Source organism: Mauremys reevesii, linkage group 7 (genome assembly GCF_016161935.1).
Source record: "Mauremys reevesii isolate NIE-2019 linkage group 7, ASM1616193v1, whole genome shotgun sequence".
Lineage (NCBI taxonomy): Eukaryota > Metazoa > Chordata > Testudines > Geoemydidae > Mauremys > Mauremys reevesii.
In genome coordinates this window covers 2,555,402-2,577,698 of record NC_052629.1, presented here as the reverse complement: position 1 = coordinate 2,577,698, position 22,297 = coordinate 2,555,402, and the positions used below count along the sequence as shown (strand labels likewise).

The 22,297-nt window shown below is 56.4% G+C and overlaps 1 protein-coding gene across 5 annotated transcripts in view; it reads right to left on the bottom strand.

Annotated features, from left to right (window-relative positions):
• The window catches only part of FGF8 (fibroblast growth factor 8), a 47,283-nt gene extending 31,356 nt beyond the window's left edge, over positions 1-15,927 (bottom strand). For 3 of the 5 annotated variants that reach the window (XM_039546259.1, XM_039546264.1, XM_039546260.1), the window contains exon 1: positions 15,457-15,686. The gene's annotated coding sequence lies outside the window, so the exon portion shown is untranslated. Of the gene's footprint in view, positions 1-602; positions 763-15,456; positions 15,687-15,889 lie in introns of those variants that run through there. The other 2 variants (XM_039546262.1, XM_039546261.1) reach the window with 2 other exon arrangements.
• Between the last annotated feature and the right edge of the window lie 6,370 nt (positions 15,928-22,297).

Below are 22,297 nucleotides of genomic sequence, written 5' to 3'. Positions count from 1 at the left end.
ATCTGGCATTAGTGAATCCATTACTGGATACTGTGTCCTGCTCTGATGGCCACACGTCAAGAAAAGACGTTGACAAATTGGAGAAGGTTCAGAAAAGAGCTACAGGAACATTCTGAGAACTGAGAAAACTGCCTCATAGTGAGAGGCTCGAGAAGCTCAATGTATTTGGTGTATCCAAGAGAAGGTTTAGAGGTGGACACTGTGACCAGCTCAAGTCCCTGCATGGGGAGGAAATTTCTGCACCGCAAGCCCCTTCTGACAACAAACATGACTTCAAGACCTCAGGATGGGGGGACCAAAGCCTGATCCCACCCAAGTCTCACTGCTGGGGGGAGGGAGGGAGGCAAGCCCGAGCCCCACTGCTCCGGGCAGGGAGGCCAAAGCTGAAGCCCTCAGGCTTTGGTGTCGGCCCTGGGAATGGGGCTCGGCCTTCAGCCCCGAGCCTCAGCAAGTCTAAGCCAGCCCTGGCGACCCCATTCAAAGGGGGGTCCCACAGTTCGAGAACCGCTGGTCTAACGTGATCCACCGAAAGCTGAAGCTAGATAAATTCAGACCAGAAATAAGGCAAACATTTTTAAGTGACAGTAATTGGAACAACTTACCAAGGGTTGTGGTGGATTCTCCATCGCTGGCAGCTTTTATATCAAGATGGGATGTTCTTCTAAACACTCTGCTCTGGTCCAGCAGGAATGAATTCAGGGCTGGCCAATGGCCCAGGTTCTGTAGCTGGTGAGACTAGGTGAGCACAACAGTCGCTTTGAATCTATCAAACCAAACGTTCTGCAGGAACATGTTGATTTCAATGACATTTTTCCCATAAACAATGTGGCAACGAATCATTTGAACTTTCCCCTTTTGTTTCAACAAGGCAAAGACGTTTCATTTTGACTTGAGAACCTCGATTCATTTCATTTAGAAGTTTGTACTAGATTAAAATCGTAATTTTAATAGTTTATTGGGGTTTAAATCGTGGCTTTGACATTATTGCAATGAAACGGTTTTACCTGATTGAAACAAAACAATTCAAGTTTCGGGATTGTATTTTTTTGGAACCTCCGAGCCATGAGAAATTTCAGCATTTTCATTCCCGTTCGGAACAAAAACAAACGCCAAATGTTGGAATTTCCCAACGAACAGAAATTCTGTTTTCTGAGCAGCTTTCCCACCTCTTCCCACATAGCCCAGTGCCTAAAGCTGGGGTTCCCATCTGCCGTGCACAGGTGGAGCCCAGCTAGATCCTGAGAACACGGGAAGGGCGTCTCAGTGTGGAAAAGGTTGAGATCTCCTCGGTTAGAGGCCCTAACTGAGATCCGGTCTCCCGTGCGCAAGGTGCTGTTCACACTCATAGTCAGAGAGTCTCTACTCCGAAGAGCTCACAATCCAAACAGATAAAAGACGCATTGTCATCCCCAGGGCACAGATGGGCCCCCTTTGCCACTGGAGCTAAAGAAGAGTCTCCACTAGCAGTTACCAACGTAGGGCCTATGACACAGAGTTGAGCAGTTCTCATGCTAACCAGGAGAGGGCAGTGGTGCCTCACACGGTACCCACGTATCGCAACAGGCGATAGATAATACGCCACTCTCCCTCAGGACAACGAAACCTCTCTGCAGCTTGAGGTCTTCAAACCACAATTTGAAGACTTCAATAACTCAGACATAGGTTAGGGGTTTGTTACAGGAGTGGATGGGTAAGATTCTGTGGCCTGCTTTGTGCAGGAGGTCAGACGAGATGATCATAATGGTCCCTTCTGACCTTAAAGTCTATGAAAGCTCCCGGGCTCCAAGGTCCTTCCGATTCCGTGGCGTGGCTCCTTGGGCAATGGCCTTTCCCCCAGAGAGAATCGCTGTGCCTTGGCGAGATGGAGACAGCAGCTCTTCCGACCCGAGGGCGCCGGGACGCTTTCCGACTGCCCCAAGGGGACGCCAGAACTGGGCAATTGCACACAGGAAAGGAGCCTTCAGGTGCAGAGACCTGGATGCCACATCCCCCAGCCTGGACACCAGGGAGCAGTGGGTGGCCAGTGTCACGTTAAGTGACAGTCTCTACCCACTTCCCCCAGCCTCACACATGCTCCCGAGGGTGCCTCCCGAAAGACAGACAAAGGGCAGGGAAATGGGGGCCTGGGGCAGGTTTCTGGCTGGGCTAGGACAAGGTTTGGGCCATCGCCACCCACAAGCCCAGACGCCCCTCAGCCAAGAGAGATTCCTGCTCTCCATCCTCCCGCTCCAGCCCGCGGAGCCTGTACAAAGGGACCCCGGCGTTAATGGTGCGTTTCAGAGTCAACGGCAGCTTGTCCATGGCTGAGCAGAGCTGAGTGCCCCGGGCGTTCCTGCTGCTTTTCATTAACACTCCCCCGCACACAGGTAAGGGATGCCTTTAACACACACACACACACACACACACACACACACACACACACACACGGTGTGATACATGGGAATGACCTTGTATTCTCTACCCACAGCACACAGCTGGCCCGGGGCAAAGCACACAGGGCGGCTCTGGGCTGGGGGGCACAGCTCTTCCCGCTAATTACTAGTGATGCATAAGTCATGTATGCCACACACAATGGGCCCATCAGGCCATGAGATCCCAGAGTCCCCCCGATCCCGGCCTGCCCCCTGCTCTGCTCCCACATCCCTGCGGTGCAGTAACACCAGTTAGCTCATTCCCTGGCTTGCTCCCCACAGCCTATCCTTTGGGGCTTTACCCCAGGCCAGTAGACTCCCACTCCCTTGGGACTATAACAGGGTTCAAAAAAGAACTAGATCAGTTCCTGGAGGACAGGTCCATCAATGGCTGTTAGCCAGGCTGGCCAGGGATGGTGTCCCTGCCTCTGTTTGCCAGAAGCTGGGAATGGGCGACAGGGGGTGGGTCACTTGATGAGTCCCTGTTCTGTTCATTCCCTCCGGGGCACCTGGCGTTGGCCACTGTCGGAGGATGGGATACTGGGCTAGATGGACCTTTGGGCTGACTCAGTCTGGCCGTTCTTATGAGACTATTGAGTATTATGAAACTGCCCGGTGGCGTTCCTGAAGCCCAGCCTTCGTTTTCCCAATTCCATCCTGCTCCCAAGAGTCACTGGCTCCACTTGCGCTAGGTGCTGTACCAACACACAGGAAAGTTCTGTCCCCCGTGTACCCTCCAAACAACGATGAAATCAATTCCTCTCCCACCTGGGAACTTGCCCCCTTCCAATATGTACAAGTTATGTTCCCCCTTAGCCAAGCACAACCTGGGGCAGGTTCATGGCTGGGCTAGGACAAGGTTTGGGCCATCGCCACCCAAAACAGCCCTTTTAACCTCTCCCCACAAATCAGACCCTGCAGCCGACAGCTCGTTTTCCGTGCTCTTCGCTGAACTTGCTCCCAACTCTAGGATTTAACTGGGCAGCTACTTAAGCATCAGAGTAAAAAATGGGATTAGACGATACATGGTTCTTGCCCCCGTCCCAGGGTTAAGATAACCAACAGATTGGGAGCTGGGGAGGCACGTCTCCCTAGGATATATTGGCAGGGCCTTGGGGCGGGAGGGGGGTTCCCCCATTCGCTGTTTAATAGCTAGTCTAGACTCTATAGTGGCGTTATCAGCATTGTTTAGGCTCGGTATTGTTCAAGCACCAGATAAGTAGGTTTACACTAAGCAATGCCGGTGACACCCAAATTACGACCTTGTATCTGTGCGAGGTGTTGAAGTTACGCTGGTTGCAGCACAGTTTGGATCATTTCTGGATTTCCTGGGGGAGGGATTGTACGTCGCACAGTTGGTGACGTTGTTCCCGTAGGTTAGATTTGGCAAAGCAGCTCCCCGGGCATTGGCTCAGGGGCTGGGACAGCCTGGCCCTGTCAGTGGCATTGGGGAGGGACACGTTATTGGCCTGTAACTTGGGGGGCAATGACACGCCAGCAGGGCTCCCCTCGCCCGGGGCGTGAACACGCTCAGGGCCACGTTCAGCTGTAGCCAGTCAATTGATGGATTCCAGTCTTTGGAAATGAAGCTCATTCTGGGAAACGCAGCGAGCTCCCGGTAAGCTCCCAGCCACCGCGCTCAAAGAGCAAACCTGAGCTCGCACTACAAATCTCCAGAAAAACCACCTTGCCAGAGCCATCAACTCCGAACAGCACAGGCAGACTCTTGCCGTCAGAAGGCACAAGCCTGACTATCTAGTGGGATGGACCCTGGCCTTCAGAAAAGCAGGCTTTGACTCCCTCAGGGAACTGATGGGCAGGATCCCCTGGGAGAATAACATGAGGGGGAAAGGAGTCCAGGAGAGCTGGCTGCATTTTAAAGAATCCTTATTGAGGTTGCAGGAACAAACCATCCTGATGTGTAGAAAGAATAATTAATATGGCAGGCGACCAGCTTGGCTTAACAGTGAAATCCTTGCTGATCTTAAATGCAAAAAAGAAGCTTACAAGAAGTGGAAGACTGGACAAATGACCAGGGAAGAGTATAAAATATTGCTCAGGCTGCAGGAGTGAAATCAGGAAGGCTAAAGCACAACTGGAGTTGCAGCTAGCAAGGGATGTGAAGAGTAACAAGAAGGGTTTCTACAGGTATGTTAGCAACAAGAAGGTCAGGGAAAGAGTGAGCCCCTTACTGAATGGGGGAGGCAACCTAGTGACAGAGGATGTGGAAAAAGCTGAAGTACTCAATGCTTCACAGACAAGGTCACTCCCAGACTGCTGCACTGGGCTGCACAGCATGGGGAGGAGCTGAGCAGCCCTCAGTGGTGAAAGAACAGGTTAAGGACTATTTTAGAAAAGCTGGACATGCACAAGTCCATGGATCCAGATCTAATGTATCCAAGAGTGCTGAAGGAGTTGGCGGATGTGATTGCAGAGCCATTGGCCATTATCTTTGAAAACTCGTGTCGATTGGAGGAGGTTCCAGACTATTGGGAAAAGGCAAATATAGTGCCCATCTTTAAAAAAGGGAAGAAGGAGAATCCGGGAAATTACAGACCAGTCAGCCTCAGCTCAGTTCCTGGAAAAATCATGGAGCAGGTCCTCAAGAAATCAATTTTTAAGCACTTGGAGGCGAGGAAGGTGATCAGGAACAGTCAACATGGATTCACCAAGGGCAAGTCATGCCTGACTAACCTAATTGCCTTCTATGATGAGCTAACTGTCTCTGTGGATATGGCGAAAGCAGTAGATGTGATAGATCTTAACATTAGCAAAGCTTTTGATACGGTCTCCCACAGTATTCTTGCCGGCAAGTTAAAGAAGTATGGGCTGGATGATTGGACTATAAGGTGGATAGAAAGCTGGCTAGATCGTTGGGCTCAACGGGTAGTGATCAACGGCTCCATGTCTAGTTGGCAGCTGGTATCAAGTGTAGTGCCCCAAGGGTCGGTCCTGGGGCTGGTTTTGTTCAACATCTTCCTTAATGATCTGGAGGATGGGATGAATTGCACTCTTAGCGGGTTCGTGGATGACACTAAGCTGGGGGGAGAGGTAGATACACTGGAGGGTAGGGATAGGGTCCAGAGTGACCTAGACAAATTGGACGATTGGGCAAATGAAATCTGATGTGGTTCAACAAGGTCAAGTGCAGAGTCCTGCACTTAGGAAGGAAGAATCCCATGCACTGCTACAGGCTGGGGATCGACTGGCTAAGCAGCAATTCTGCAGAAAAGGACCTGGGGGTTACAGTGGACGAGAAGCTGGATATGAGTCAGCAGTGTGCCCTTGTTGCCAAGAAGGCCAACGGCATATTGGGCTGCATTAGTAGGAGCGCTGCCAGCAGATCGAGGGAAGTGATTATTCCCCTCTATTCGGCACTGGTGAGGCCACACCTGGAGTATTGCGTCCAGTTTTGGGCCCCCCACTACAGAAAGGATGTGGACAAATTGGAGAGAGTCCAGGAGAGGGCAACAAAAATGATTAGGAGGCTGGGGCACATGACTTATGAGGAGATGCTGAGGGAACTGGGATTGTTTAGTCTGCAGAAGAGAAGGATGAGGGGGGATTTGATAGCAGCCTTCAGCTACCTGAAGGGGGGGTTTCAAAGAGGATGGAGCTCGGCTGTTCTCAGTGGTAGCAGATGACAGAACAAGGAGCAATGGTCTCAGGTTGCACTGGGGGAGGTCTAGGTTGGATATTAGGAAACACTATTTCACGAGGAGGGTAGTGAGGCACTGGAATGGGTTCCCTAGGGAGGGGGTGGAATCTCCTTCCTTAGAGGTTTTTAAGGTCAGGCTTGACAAAGCCCTGACTGGGATGATTTAGTTGGGGTTGGTCCTGCTTTGAGCAGGGGGCTGGACTAGATCCCTCCTGAGGTCTCTTCCACCCCTGAGATTCTATGATTCTATGTGCCAGGGGAAGTGAGTATGGGGGAAGGGGACTAAGGAGGGCAGTGTGCTCACGGGGGACGGATGGACGTGCACACATGTGATGTGCAAGAACCGTGCGTGCGTTACACCGATCCTCACCAATAAAATGCTGATCCCCTCCCATGGAGGCAGCGTGGTCTAGTGGACAGTGCTGGGAACTGGAGCCTAGGAAGGTCTGGGTTTTAATCCCAGTCCTGCAGCTGACTTGCTGTGTGGCCTATGGGTAGGCTGCTTCCTCTCTCTACGCACACCCCACTCAGCTATGCAAAATGGGGCCGCACGGCCTCGGTGGGCTGTGAGCAGGGGTCGGAGTGCACCAGGGAATCAAGGCGAACTGGGTGCCCAACGTGCACATGGCTCTGTGGGTGAGGCACTGGAGTGGGGTCGGCCTCAGCAGCCCAGGCCAGGCCAGGGCATCAGCATGGTCCCACTGGCCGTCCCAGAGCCAATGCCTCTGCCTGTTGCTCCTGGCAAGTTGCTAAGGGCGAGAGTCCCTTGCTGCCTCCCAGGAGAGAAGTAAGGGGAATTCCCAAGCGTGTGCGTCGCAATGGGCCTGGCTAGGTGTGGGGAGCCAACGTGCCTGGGGCTCGCAGGCTCAGGGCCCTTAGCTCGTAGGGAAGGCGAAGAGGTTCCAGGGAGGCTGCAGGATCTGCCCCAGCCTGCCAAGGGGTTGGGAAACTCCGTCCCAGCGGTTGCTGCTCACTCCAGAGATAGCTGCAAATCTCAGGACACAGGGCTGGAGCCACGTGGAGGCCCCGGATTCGGGCTTATAGTTACCCTGAGCCGACTGGATGTTACTAAACGCTGGTCAAGGCGAACCCTGTGGGTGGGGAAGGAGCCCGCCCGGAGCTGTAACTCTAGCCTGGTTTGTTTGCTTCCAGCCTCCACCCTGAACGCCCATGTGTGTCAGGACCTCCGGCCCCGCAGCAGCTGAACCGCTGACCCCAGGAGTTTGCAAAACACCAGGGTTATGCCCCTTGTGACATCCCAGCCCCCGGGACAGACAGCTCCCCCCGACCTCAGTGCAGGAGAGCCAACCGCAGGGTGCAACCTCGGGGCGGGGGGGCAGCAAAGGAGAGCCAGTCCCTGGCAGGGGGTTAAATGGAGGGATACAGTCACCCCACGGCGCTGAGCCCAGCCCCCCTCAGAACTGCTGAGCCCGCTCTTATGGGGGGGGAACAGCACAGCACACAGCCACATTCCCTCCACGCTGCCCCCCGCTGACCCGCCTGACCCTGGGTCATGAGGGAAGCCCATCCAGGGGGCGGCACCCCATGCCCATCCAGCCTTGGACCTCTCTGCTACGATGCCAGGACCCCCATCCCTGGATAGAGGAACCCCCCATCCCTGCCCCACACAACTCATTTCACAAAGAACCTCCAGCCATCCTTGGCCAACATTCCCCATTCCACCCGTGTTGTGCAGAGCACCAGGGGCTAGTCAGCAGCAGCAGCTCCCCACCCCAGAGGTGGCTGCATGTCAGTGGGGCTTTCAGCACATCTAAGGAACTTCTGTGGCCCCCCCACCATTGTCTCTGAGCACCTCCCAGTCTCAATGGAGGCCTGCCATCCCCACTGACCAGACGGGTGACTGGGGCATGGAACTGAACCTGCTCCTGCCACTGCTCTGACCACTGGACCATCCCACCTCATGCCCAGTCAGTCGGTGAAGCAGCTTGGGCCCTATCAGAATAAAGGCCCAGGAGAAAAGGAGCAACGCTGTCAAGTCTGCAGGACCAAAGAGGAACCATTCATTGGCCCTGCCTGGTTCCTGCTCCCATCCTTTCGCACTGCCCTGGGGCCACCCAGGAGGGGAGAGAGGGGTCCCAGCTGCCCCTGCCAATCTCTCTCCTCCAAAGACCCTGGTCCAAGCCCACGATGCCAGTTCCTACTGTCCCTATAGCTAAGAACATAAGAACGGCCGTACCGGGTCAGACCAAAGGTCCATCTAGCCCAGTGTCCTGTTCTCCGACAGTGGCCAATGCCAGGTGCCCCAGAGGGAGTGACCCTAACAGGCAATGATCAAGTGATCTCTCTCCTGCCACCCATCTCCACCCTCTGACAAGCAGAGGCTAGGGACACCATTCCTTACCCAGCCTGGCTAATAGCCATTTATGGACTTAGCCACCATGAATTTCTCCAGTTCCCTTTTAAACCCTGTTATAGTCCTGGCCTTCACAACCTCCTCAGGCTGCTGACAGACTCCTCATATCTGGTGACAGCGGTGCTGAGGGGACACTGCTGTCTGTGCCATTCACAGCCGCCCCCCCCCCGCCCCGCGCCAACTGTGACCCCCCCCATTCCGTTTCCCAGCCTTTTGGGGGGTTTAAAGATTCAACATGAAGGAAGAAGTTTGAGGAAACAACTGACCTCCAGAGTGTCAAACCCACTCCCCACCGCAGACGCCCCAGCAGGGGATCCCCCAGCGCACGCTGGCCAGGGTGGGTGCCCCAGGACAGCGCGTGGTAGCACCAGGGGAGCCTGCGGCACCCTTGGAGCAGAGGAGAGGCGGTGGGCAGGATGGGGCTGGTCCTGGGGCTGTGGGACACAGGCAGACCCTGGGGTTCTGTCTGGTTCTCGAGCTGGCCACGCCCCGACCCACCAGAGCTAACTCCCCTCTCCCCCCGCTGAACGTGGGAAAGGTCTGTTCAGGACGAGGTGCCTAGGCCCAGCCATGCAGCAGGCAGAGCCGAACACGGGCTCCAGCCACCCCCGGGCGGGCGTGGGAGAAGGTCCAGACTGAGAAACACTTCCCAAGCCGCTCGGCTCGGGGCCCAGCTCGAAAAGGATGACGGAGCGTGGAGCGGAACGTAGCTCTCCAGGGGTGTCCGGTGCCTCTATGGACCGACGGCCTCACAGCAAGTTTGGGAGAAAGTCTGAATCTTAGACCATGGTTCAAACTAGATATAAAAGTGTTGGGCTGATTTCTTTTCTTCTCCTTTATCTCCTGCTGTCTTGGACTCCTGGGTTCCAGCTGGGCTTGGAAGCAGAAACTCTGGAATCTGCAGCTCTTGGGGCAATCCAGGCTTGACCCAAGTGGTTTGCAGACACGGGAGGGACCTCAAATGCCATCTCGGCACGGCGCAGCAAGGGGGCGATCCCACCCCGAGGCTTCTGCATATACAAGCCCTCTGCCCCGGCTTCCATGCGGCCCTGCTACGTGGCTGGTTTGCACTCGCTGACCACAGATGCCTGCTTTGCAAGGGTCCCGCATATACCTTCCCCTCCCCGCCAAAACCCAGCAGGTTTCTGGGTGACTCTCACACCCCCCCCCAATGTGGCAGCTTCTCTCCTTTTGTTGCCTGCTCATATTTTCAGTCGGTTTAGCTCAGAACCTTGTCTTCTCTTCTCCAAAAGATGTAACCTGCAGCTGCACCTACCACCCGGCTGGGTTATTGGGGCAGGGCCGACTCCCAGGGGAGAGCGCCCCCTACTGGGAAACCCACTCCGCTCCCAGCAGCTACAGCACCCTTTAGCAGCACCCTGGGACACTGGGGCCAGCACTGACTCTGCAGGGAGAGCGCCCCCTGCTGAGCCGTGCCATGGGCCCTGCAGCACAGCGCCCCCTAGTGCCACAGTCGGGCTAACAGAGTGGATCTCTGTTGCATCTCACTGATCCGGGCACTGGAAATTCAGTCCTCTCTCAGCTCTCTGCTTTATGGGCTTCGGCTGGTTTCTCTGGCTAAACACTTGCTTTGATGCAGCGTCACGATGATTTTATAGGGCCCGTGAACATACCGAGGACTTCAGAGGAAACACAAAGTTGGTCCCCTGGGCCAAGCAGCTTGCAAACTAAACGGTGGGCTGGGCAGACAGGTGAGAATGGAGCAGACTGCAGGAAGGGGAAGGCGCCAGCTGCTAGAAGGGGGCCCGACCGGTACTGCTGTTAGGCAAAGTGGGTCTCTTGGTGGTTCAGAATTTTCCTTTGCTGCTCGTTTTTCCACGGGCGACGCTGTGGGAAGAAGCATCCAAGTGAGATCGGAGCAAGGTGGGGACAGAGGCCCAGCGAGTCGATTTCAAGCGGGCAGGCCGTGCCACCAGCAGCTGCCATGAAAAAGACACAGGGACGCCTGCGGGAAGGTGAGAGGGCATTGAGGCCACTGGTGCTGGTCAGGTGCGTGGGGGGTGTCACAGAAAAGGAGGCCAGGGTGATGGATTTTGGCAGCAGCATTTGGTGGGGGCAACAGGCCAGGGATGAGGAAACCCAGATTTCAGTGGACTCCTCTGTCAGAGGCTGACATCCCCCTCTTTAAGAACACTGCCCCCAGCCCGTTGCCTCTAGACCCCCAGTTCAGATTCAGCCCCTTTTTCAGCAGCTTGTCTGAAATGAGTTGGACCAGATCTCAGCCCAACTCCTGGTTCATGTCTCCAAGAAACCAGGATTAATTTCAGCCTCTGGTCAAGAGTCTCAGCGGAGAAGCCAAAATCTGAATGGGCCACAGAGATCAACCTCCCACCTGTCCCTTGTCAGCATGATGGGACAATGGGTGCAGAGGGACCTGGCAGTGCCAGGTCGTACCTGCTGTGCAGGTAGAGGGCATACATCTCTAGGGCTGCCAATACAGCTGCGCCCACTGAGACTAAATCACCTTTCGAGAGTGAGCGAGGGAGAAGCACCATGGGACCTCCCCAGGACTGGAACTGCTGCAGCCTTCCGCAGAGCCGCTATGGAGCGAAAGAGCATCGCCTTCTCCCGAGGAGGAATACCTGGGCAATCCCAGACGGAGGCTGTCACGAAGGCGAAGGATGATGAACTGGCGGGGCAGGGAGTTGCCATCAGAAAACAAACCATTTTTGCTTTAAAGAAAAAAAAATACAAGCCTGGACGTCTGGAACAGAGACACCAAAAACCATTTTAAAAGCACACGGGAGAAAGCAACGGCTAAAGCAAAGGCCAGGCGCCCCCAAGATGACTTTAGCAGCCGCAGTCCCCCGGCACGTCCCAGCTCGGCTCTTTGAGAAACCCTCTCTTTCAAGTGACGGCCTTGTTGCTAGTGATGCGGTCAGATGCCCCCACTCTGGAAAGGCACTTCAAGATGCAGGGATGTTTGCATTGTAATGCCAAGGAGTTCAGACAGGATTGGGATGCCTAGCCCACCCTCAGCTCTCTCTCTCCCCCACTTTGGTGCAGGGCCAGAAGGCAGCTGTGTCTTTTCTCTGTGCTTGTGTCTTCAGTTAATACCAGGATCATAATCAGGGTATCTGGGGGGAGTGGGGAGGAGGTTTATGGACTATCCGCACCACTGCTGCTGTGGACTCCGGCTGAGACAAGAGCCCAGGACTGATGCTTTCGGAGCTTCCTGGAGGAGAGAGGCAAGCAACAGCACATTGCTTTGCATTTAACCAACCACAGCCCCCGACCCAGGCTCACAGCAGCACCTCCCATCTCAGTTTGTCCTTCAAATAATAATAATTGGAGATATACCAATCTCCTAGAACTGGAAGGGACCTCAAAAGGTCATTGAGTCCAGCCCCTGCCTTCACTAGCAGGACCAAGTACTGATTTTTGCCTCAGACCCCCAAATAGCCCCCTCAGGGACTGAACTCACAACCCGGGGTTTAGCAGGCTAATGCTCAAACCACTGAGCTATCCCTCCCCCCTTCAAAATTAGCCAACATCCAACTGACCAAGTCTCACCCCTGAGGAACATGGAGGCCCACTCAGCACCTTTGATACCATCTGGAACTAGGGAGCTGACCTGCCCACCCCGGACCAACAGCCCACCTTCCCCCGATATGGGCAGAGCAATAACTCAATACTCAGTTTACAAAACCCAAGGAGCTAAATGGAACCCTTCCCTGGTGAAAGCAGCATCACAAAGACAGTTATAAATGTAACCCAAGGCCCACAAGCAGAATGGAAGGTAAGCAAACAGCACGGACCAGATTGAGCGATGAACACCGGGAGGCCGTTGCTACACCAAGCTGGAGTACAGGAGCTGCAGCGTCATGCACGCGGATCAAAGCAACCACTTTGCAAAATTTGGGTCACTCTGCGTAGCACAAACCACAAAGAAATGCAAAACGCACCAGGCCAGGCCCAAAACCTTAGCACTAACTTCTGATGAGCTTCCTGAGCCAAAAGAATTAACCTGGATATAGCCGCAAGAGCTGTATACCAGGAAACTGTGGCAAGATTGCCAGTTACCCTCGTTGCTAGTGGGAGAGAATACGAGATTCGGCATCGCCCACCCTGGTGGTATTTGGTGTTTTCCTTAAAGACCCAGCGCCCGGAGCCAGGTGATTTTGGGAGGCTCTCAGTTTTCATTTAAAAAAGGAAGTTGGGAAGAAAAGCCTGAACCTGTGACCCAAGTGCAACGTAACTCAAAGGAACCCACAATACGCTGATTTTCTTTTAAATCTCATGTTTGGGGGCAGGGGCAAGACAGGCTCATGATTTTTGGACACTTGGGACTGGTACCACTTAGAGTCCGAAGAGATGGTCACTTGCCAGGGCAATAATTATACCCTACATCCCAGGGTCACAGGTCCTAGGACCTTGGGGAGACACTGAGACCCCCTAAACCAAGCCAAGGAAGAAACTGGCTGTTTCTCGAGTGTGCTCAGACAGCAGCTGACTGTGCCCTGTGCCCAGCCCAGCCTCCAACACATGACGTCAGACAAGCACCAATGAACCGAGACAGCCCCACCCAGCAGGGGACTAATGCATAGCGAGAGGGGGTGGAAATATTGTGGCAAAGAGCCCTTTAGAAAGGCATAGGCCACCGGATCCATCAATTGGAGGGGTTTCTAAGGCGTCCAAGCCCAGCATGAGCTGAGGACCATGCAACCATTAGAACCAGCACGGAGGGCATCCTAAGCAGAGATAGTCTCATAGCCTTCGTCCTTGCAGGTGTGGAGGGTTTGATTTTTTTGGGAGTGCTGTTCCTTCTGCTTCCTCCCCTCCCACCTCTCCAGCTGTGAGCTGGTCCTGAGAACCAGGGTGAATAAAAAATGGTGATTTCAACAACAACAAAAATGGGATTTTTTTTTTGTATTTAAATCAGATTTTTTTCTATTGTTTATCAATCATAGTAAGTTTTTTCTTTTTAAAAATAAACCTGTTTAAAAACAAAATCTGAATTTAATACAAAATATGTGAAGGTCTAAACATTTTATAATCTCTCAACTAAAAAGTAACACTGCCGAATCCATGAGCCTCCACCAAAACCTCTGAGTTCAAGGCGGCTTTACCAGATAACGAAGGAATTGGGATAACAACGTCTAACTTATGAGCTCAAGCTGTCTCAATATGGCACAATAGGTCCTGTGCTGTATTAAGGGCTTGATCCTCTCAGGGATGCAGGGACTGTTACCGGGTGCTAGATACTGGCAAAGTCATCACAGGCGCTGGGATCCAGCCTCTGACTCCAGGAGATACCCTCCTGCATCTCATCCGGATCAGCCACTGAGCCCACCTGGGTGGTCTCCTGTGCCTAGGGTATAGCTGCTCCCTCTCTGAGTGCTGATTTGCTCAGTTCTCAAAATTATGAATATTTATGACACCCCCCATCCTCCAGCAGGGAAACTTACTTACTCCAGATCACGTATGCAAAGCATTGAAGGTTGTGCTGTTTAACCAAAATACTTCGTGTGTGTTTAATTAAATTCCAGTTACCATCCTAATGCAGCTTGACACAAACCATGAGCAAAAAGTTAATTATCCAGTAAATAAGCAATAGATCATTCACCATTTCCTAGTGTACTAAAAATGTACAAGTAATAAGAATCTGAAAATATTAAGCTATATAAATTGCTTCCAAAATATCCAGTTCTTTTCTTAGCTAAAAGATGCACCAAATCTAATGTAAAGGCTCTGTTGAGTTATACATCAACATGTTTTAATGGTTATGTCGGCGACAAAAGAGAACACACCTTTCTAGAGAAAAGAAGGGAAGGACAAATAGAAAAGTTGATTAAAATGGATGATTTAAATCGAGGCTTTCCATTGGTGATTTAAATCACTTAGATTTAACTCAATCCACTCTGCTGAGATGTTTTCACTGTGGGGAGGCGGGAGAGAGAGGACAGACAGGGTCCCATGTCCCTTCTCCAGCTCAGCCCGTGGGCCGCAGTCCAATCTGGAAGAGGCACAGTAGCTCCCCAACCCAACCCTGAACTCCACATGGCGGAGGCCTCGCCCATCACGGACAGGCCAGCGTGGGGCCGAGCGTGAGTGGCACGAGGGGAATGATTGGAGGAGCCAGCGACACACGAATGGCGCCAGCTGGGGGGGGCTTGTTCAGATCGGCGCTCTGAGGCCTGGCTGCCAGGCCCATTCTTCTGCAGACTTGGTGGTCAGTGGCTGGGCTGGAAATCTGATGGGAACATGATCTCTTGGGTCACAGCTGCTGCGGGGAACCTGGGTGGGGTGCAGAGGCGAGCATGGAAAAGAGCTGTGAGAAGGGGAGAGGAATTGTGGGGCTGGGCCAGGCTTGCAGCAAGTTTCAGGGGGTGTTTTTGGGGGGAGAAGGGCTGTTGAGGGTTGTTATTTTACCCAGCCTGGTTTGCCCGCAGCCCGGGCATTCAGGGAGAAGCTCTAATTGGCATATCACACCCAGACCTCCTGCAGCAAGGGGCCAGGGAGCTGTGGCTGGTGGACCTTGGCTGGGATGATTTAGTTGGGGTTGGTCCTGCTTTGAGCAGGGGGTTGGACTAGATCCCTCCTGAGGCCTCTTCCAACCCTGAGATTCTGTGAGTCTATGAGGGTCCCACTGTAAGAACAGCCTGGCGGCTGGGCGTCAACTTCCCAACACACAGTTCTCCAGTGATGCCGCCTAAGCAGTTCCCCCGTGTTCAGAGCACACGGCTTCTGGAGCACTGAAGGCCCACGGAGAGATGGGATGAGGTGGGAGTCGCTCCCTTTAGGGGTCACCGTTGGCTTCCAGGACCCCGGAGTCCTGAGACGAGAGCTGGGAGGAAAATCATCGCCAGGGGAGTTTTCCATGGAGAAAAACAATTTTGGTCCAGCAAAACGTTTAGATTTAGACACATTGATTTCAGTTAAAATTCGACACAAAAATTTCAACCTGATTCCAAATGGAGCTTGACTGTGGCTTCCCAGCTCCATCAGTTCATGGGTGTGGCTCAAAGAAGTAAAAAAAATACGTCACCAACCTTTCCTTGTGTTCTGTCTGAGTCAATTATCTTCACCGTCATGTGTGGCTAGCATTGTGCTGTAGGATGGATCCCGTTTCACCATCGCCACCATGAAACGCTTCAACCGAGTCGTTGCGATGCATCTGAATCAAATTGTTCCCAACTCAGGACGAAAACAAATATCCAGTTCCCAGTATTTCCCACAGGCTGGAAATACCATTTTCTGACCAGCCTAAGACACCTTTAAAAACGCCCAGGGCGGCCTTCCTCCCCCAGGCCTCACCCCAGAGCCGCCTTCCTCCCGTCCACCGGATCCCCCCAGGCCTCACCCCAGAGCCACCTTTCTCCCACCCGAACCCCCCAAGCCTCACCTCAGAGCCGCCTTCCACCCACCTGCTAGACCCCCCCAGGCCTCACCCCAGAGCCACCCACCAGACCCACCAGGCCTCACCCCAGAGCTGCCCGCTCTCCACAGGGCCCATCCTCAGCCTTCTCCTGCCTCAGTGCCCCCTCTCCTGAGAGCCTGCCCTCCACAGCCCCCCGACTCTCCACAGCCCCTGCCTCAGAGCCCCCACCCCCTCCCATAGCCCCTACCCTTCACCTCCCCACCTCCTCCACAGCCCCCCACTCTCCACAGCCCCTGCCCCCTCCCAGAGCCCTCTACTCTCAGCATCCCCACCTCAGAGCCCCACCCCTCCCATAGCCCCTACTCTTCATTTCCCCACCCCTCCACAGCCCCCACTCTCCACAGCCCCTGCCCCCTCCCAGAGCCCTCTACTCTCAGCATCCCCACCTCAGAGCCCCACCCCTCCCATAGCCCCTACTCTTCATTTCCCACCCCTCCACAGCCCCCACTCTCCACAGCCCCTGCCTCAGAGCCCCACCCCTCCCATAACCCCTACCCTTCATTTCCCCCCTTCCTCCCACAGCCCACCCCTCCACAGCCCCCCACTCTCCACAGCCCCTGCCCTCCCAGAGCCCTCTACCCTCAGCATCCCCACCTCAGAGCCCCACCCCTCTCATAGCCCCTACCCTTCATTTCCCCACCCCTCCACAGCCCCCACTCTCCACAGCCCCTGCCTCAGAGCCCCTGCCCCTACCCTCAGCATCCCCACCTCAGAGTCACCCACCCTTCACCTCCCACCCCTCCCATAGCCCTCTACCCTCCACAGCACCCTCCCCCACTTTAAAGCCAGCCCCCCCTCCACAGGCCCCCACCTTAGAGCCCCCCCACCCTCCACATCCCCCTATCTTCCACAACACCCCCCAGCCTAACCCTCCACAGCCCCCACCTTCTGCTGTCCCCCTCCCCGCCCAGCCTCACCTCCCCGCCCAGCCGCCTGCAGTGGTCGTTAGCTCTGTATAAACAAGACCTCCACCTTCAAACAGAGGGGCCATGGGCCGAGGGGCCTGTTAGCCAGGGGGCCTCCCCGAGCCGCTGCTAATGGAAACTCCAGCAGGGCTGGCTCCCTCGCTGGCCCACGGGGAGGCGGGTGTAACGGGCACCCACGCCCGGACATACCCCCTCCACACACACCGCCCCTCCGTCACCGCTCCCCATCGGGCTCCAGGCCATCCTGCCCAGCCCCCCCAGGTACCCCCACACACACACCCCAGGGACCAGACAGCAACGTCGTCCAGCGTCTAACGGACCCCGCCCGCATTTCTGGCCACCCTAGAGAGCTCCCCAGCAGTGTCCGTCCCTGCCATGGGCAGCCCGTCTCTCTGCCCCCACCGCCCCCACCAAGAGCCGAGCTGTGAATCTGGAGCAGGAGGAGGAGGACCGAGGCCGAAGCAGAGACGAGCAGCAGCCTGGTGACCTGATCTCCTTGGGGGGCTTGCAGCCCTCTGGGGCCGCTGTGCTTATAAATCTCCTGCCCTCACCTTGGCATTCCAGGTGTTGAAGAGGAGCAAGGAAGAGAAACCGCAAATTAATTTCCCAGACGCCAATTAGGAGCCCCGGGCCTGGAGCAGAGCTGAGCCGCGGAGAAGGCGAAACAGCTGGGCAGACAGGCTCCCAGTGGAGTCCTTGGGCTGCCCCCACCCCCGAAAAAAGGGCCTGCCCTGGCCACCCAGCACAGCTCAGCGCGGCAGAGAACAAGGACCGCACGACAGCTCGCCCACGGCCAGGATAACGAGATGGCAGGCGCCGCAGCGGAGGATGGGGGTAGAGGGGAAAATAGGGAGGGATCGAGAGAAGGGGAGACCCCTCCAGCCCCCCTCAGCCCAGTGCCATGCTGGTGGCCTCTCGCCCAGCTGCCCATGGGTGGGGGGAGCATGCAAGATTCGCCTCCCTCCCACGAGATCCCGACTGTACTGATCTGGGCCCCGCAAGCTTTGCCCGTGTAATCACACAGGCTCCTAGCCCTTGTGAAATCATCCCTCCGACACCGGCTTTCACGCCCCCCTGCCGCGGGAAGTCGTGCAGGTTGACCTCCACTTGCAGCGCATCCCTCGGGCAGCCTCACAATGCCAGCGAGAGGCAGAGCCAGAGCCCCCAGCCTTGAGCACGGGAGCCCCCGGGCTGCAGGTAAGTACCAGGCCGAGCTAGGAACGCAGACGTGTGGGTAACCGGCTGCAGGTGTGTCACCACAACATCTTTGAGAAACCAAGGCATGGCACAACTACGGTGATGGGCTTGGACCGGTAACGTGACAGTGACCGGCACTGGAGCCTAGAACAGAACCTGCAGCAACCGAGGCTCAGACCCACAGAACCCTCCTTCCTCAGCTTCCTCCCCAGCACCCCAACCCCCCGGCTGGGACCAGGCAGACCCAGGGTGCTGCTCCAAGCACTGCTGCCTCCACAGCTTTCACTTCCCTGCTGCTTCCCTCTCGTGGGGTGGGCCCTGCTGACAGGATCAGCCACTGGGGCGGAGGGAGGGAGCAATGACCAGGGCTGGGAGGTCCAGCGATCACCCGGGTTTCTCCTCCAAGGCCCGTGTGGGGATGGCTGTTTGCATAGGTGGCAGGTTTGTATAATTTTTGGTGGGGCCCAAAATGGTGGTGCCCCCCCACTCCCGCCCTGTAAGCCGATATAAAATGAAGCTACAACGCGTCAGTGCCACAAGATTACAAGGTTGGAGAAGGGGTAGGCGGTTCCAGGGGCCAGTCAAGGGACAAGGAGCAGGTGGGGGTTGGATGGGGCAGAGGTTCGGAGGGGCAGTCAGGGGACAGGCAGCAATTGGATAGGCATGGGAGTCCAGGGGGTTTATCAGGGGACAGGTAGGGGGTGGGGTCCTGGTGGGAAGTTGGATGGGGTCTCAGGAGGGGGCAGTTGGGGACAAGGAGAAGGGAGGCTTAGATAGGGGCTGGGGTCCCAAGGGGCAGTTAGGGGCAGTTGTCTCGGGAGTGGGTAACGGGGGACAAGGACCAGTGGTGCTTAGATAGGGCGTGGGGGTCCGGGGAGGGGGCAATCAGCAGCCACGGGCTGGGATTCAAAGGGCTCTGAGCTGCTGGCAGCCGCGGGGAGCCCTGAGCCCTTTAAATCCCAGCCGCCGCGGCTGCGATTCAAAGGGCTCTGGGCTCTCTGCCCCTGCGGGCAGCCCAGAGCCCTCCGATTCCCAGCTGCGGCTGAGATTTAAAGGGCTCTGGGCTCCCCGCGGTTGCAGGCAGCCCAGAGCCCTCTGATTCCTGGCCGCGGCTGGGATTTAAAAGGCTCTGGGCTCCCCGCAGCAGCGGGCAGCCCAGAGCCCTCTGATTCCCGGCCGCGGCTGGGATTTAAAGATCTCTGGGCTCCCCGTGGTTGCAGGCAGCCCAGAGCCCTCTGATTCCCAGCCGCGGCTGGGACTCTGGGCTCGCAGCCCAGAGCCCTCTGATTCCCAGCCGCGGCTGCGATTTAAAGGGCTCTGGGCTCCCCGCGGCTGCCAGCAGCCCAGAGCCCTCTGATTCCCGGCTGCGGCTGGGATTTAAAGGGCTCTGGGCTCCCTGCTGCAGCGGGACGCCCAGAGCCCTCTGTTTCCCAGCCGCGGCTGAGTGGTAAAGGGCGCTGGGCTCCCAGCGGTTGAAGGCAGCCCAGAGCCCTCTGATTCCCAGCTGCGGCTGGGATTTAAAGCTCTGGGCTCCCGCGGTTGCAGGCAGCCCAGAGCCCTCTGATCCCGGCCGCGGCTGGGATTTAAAGGCTCTGGGCTCCCGCGGTTGCAGGCAGCCCAGAGCCCTCTGATTCCCGGCCGCGGCTGGGATTTAAAAGGCTCTGGGCTCCCCGCAGCAGCGGGCAGCCGAGAGCCCTCTGATTCCCGGCGGTGGCTGGGATTTAAAGGGGTGAAACCTAGCTCCAAATATTGGTGGAGCAGAGCCCCTGATTTTGAATATTCCTGGGGCTTTAGCTCCACGAGCCCATATAAGTTGGCGCCCATGGCTGTTTGCCCGGTCCCCACTCCCCTGCAAGCAGCCAGGGGTCCCAGGGCCAGAATGCCTGAGCCCATCTCCACTGCAGCCGAGAGCGCTGGCACGGCACGGCGAGGTGACACCCACGGTCACAGCCAGGTCTCCTGAGTCACAGGCCAGTGCCTGATCTGGTAGGCCACACTGCACCCCTGGCGCCGACGCGAGATCCGTGAGTACAACCACCCGAATCCCCCATTCCAGTCTGCCCGGACACCTGCCCTCACCCCCCACCCACACTGCCCCCTGCCCTGCCAGTGGATGGGTAACACGCCGGAGGCACAGATGCTGAGGCCACAGGGTCCTTCTCCTCACCCCGATCTAGGCGGAGGCACCGTGTGCGGCGAAGTGAGGGAGAAGGGACGAGGGGCTGCCAGCCCAGAGCGATGCAGGAGCGCAAGGGAGAGGAGAGGGCACGGTGCAAGAGATCCAGGCAGCACAGATAGCACGCAGGGAGGAGCGGGGAAGCACCGAGGGGACGCAGCTAGCCAGGCAGCCCCCGCTCCCTGCTCATTCATCTCACAACGCTGGGTCCCCCTTACATGGGCTGGCTCAGTCCTGGCATCACAGTGTCTCTCTGCGTCCGGGCCCCACTGCACAGCCCGGATTGCTAGAAGGCCCAGTGCAGCGACTGACTCCAGCAGGCATGTCCCTGGGGCACAGCCTGGGGATTAAGCATCTTTCAAACATCACCATGGGATAAAGGTACACAGCCACTGCTGAAAGGCAGCCACCTCTGGGGTGGAGCGTGGCAGCAGCCCCATCTGTACCCGCCCCGAATGCCAACCTCACTGCCCCTGCCGCTCTGCCCCCATGCTGGTCCCCACTCATGCATGGAAATGCCTCCCCAGGCCGGCTCGCCAGCCCCAACCCTCCACGCCCCTCCTGAAGGCTTCCGCAAGGGCTCCAGACGCTCACCCGCAGCAATGACGTGCCCTCTCCTCCCCGTCCGCCGAGACCGTCGCTCCCCGCGCTGCCTCTGGCTTGCGCCTCGCCGGGCTCCGGTGAGGCCTTGAGCTCAGCGCCCAGGGACTGAAGCTAGCCCAGCCCAGCTGGTCTCTGCAGACCCAGCCGCAAGCCAGGCCCCGCGGCCGTGAGAAAAAAGCATCAGCCATTCGTTCTAGGGGCCAGCGTGGCCCCACTGAAGGCAATGCTGGGCTTCTCCTCTCCCAGCCCAGGAGCCAGGCCCCCCAACCATCTGCAGGCTTCGTCGGCAGAGTGTTGGGGGTTCAGCTCAGTTACGTCTCCTGGGACACTTGTCTTTCAAGCTCGCCTCCACAACGCTGAGCCGACCCTTTCAGGAGACCGGGGCTCCGTCCCACCTGTGCCCAGGCATCTGCCTGCCAGGGGTGGGGCCCGGCTTGGGGGCTCAGGGGCCCGAGGAAGACGTTCTCCCTACCAGCCAGAGGGAAAAAGTCTGGCTGGAGCTGCTACAGCAAGGGACACGAGCAAAATCTTCCACAGGGGCCCGGGAAGGGCACAATGGTCTGGCGAGCCTGGCGTCGAAGGCTGGGAGATTCTGACTGAGTTTAACTGAGTTATTTCAGGCTAATGAACCAAACCCCAGAAGCACCCGCAGTGGTGGTTGGTTGGGCTGAAGAAGGAGGGGAACCAAAGGAGAAGCAGGATCCAACACAGGGCAGAAGTTCGATCCCGCTACAGCTAGAAACTTAAATAAAAGCCGAGATTCTCACCTGGCCACGTGAATCCTGGAGTTGGGGCTTTATAAAAAGCACCGAATATCACCAGACCTGCGGTAACATCGAGCCCAGCCTGCCAGGAATAACCCTGTGAAGCATGTTGTGTGTGCGCCAGGGATAAAAGCCAGGGCAGGCTGGCCGAGTCCCACGCTGGGGTGAGCGAGCAGGGTTCTCAGCCAGCCACACCAGCTCCTTACCCACAGACTCACCGTTGGCTGGAAGGCAGAAGAAACCCCGGCTGCACCCAAACACAGCTGATGTGTTTAATCGACAGGAGAAAATCCTTTATAAAGGTGCAGGCCACCCAGCCGGAGAGCAGAAGCAATATCACGTGATGCAGGTAACCAATCCTGCACCACAGAGAGGTGGAACTTGACAACAGTGCTTGGAGCTCATGGTCGTCCTCTGCCCAGCTGTCAAGGTCCCCAGGAGGCTGGTTGGAAGCAGCTCTGCAGCCAGCAATCGGCTGCAGAAGCCACATGCAGAATGGCCTTGCGCGCGCCAAACCAGCTGGCCAGAATCCGGGGCTGTTCCACAAACAGGAACGGAAGAAAAAGGCTCAGTTCTAATCAGCGGCTCATGTGGGTTGGACAAAATAGCCCAGCCCTTGGACCTGGGCACGTCCAGCTTGCTGCATTTCTCCAGGGATCCCGGTCCTTGCTGACGGGTGAATTCCCAACAGCCCTGCTCCTGGGCCCCATGGCTAGCTGCTCTCCTTCCTTCTCTCCTCCCGATTTGCCTTCCTGTCCGTCAGCCTCTTTATCTGTCTCCCCCGCG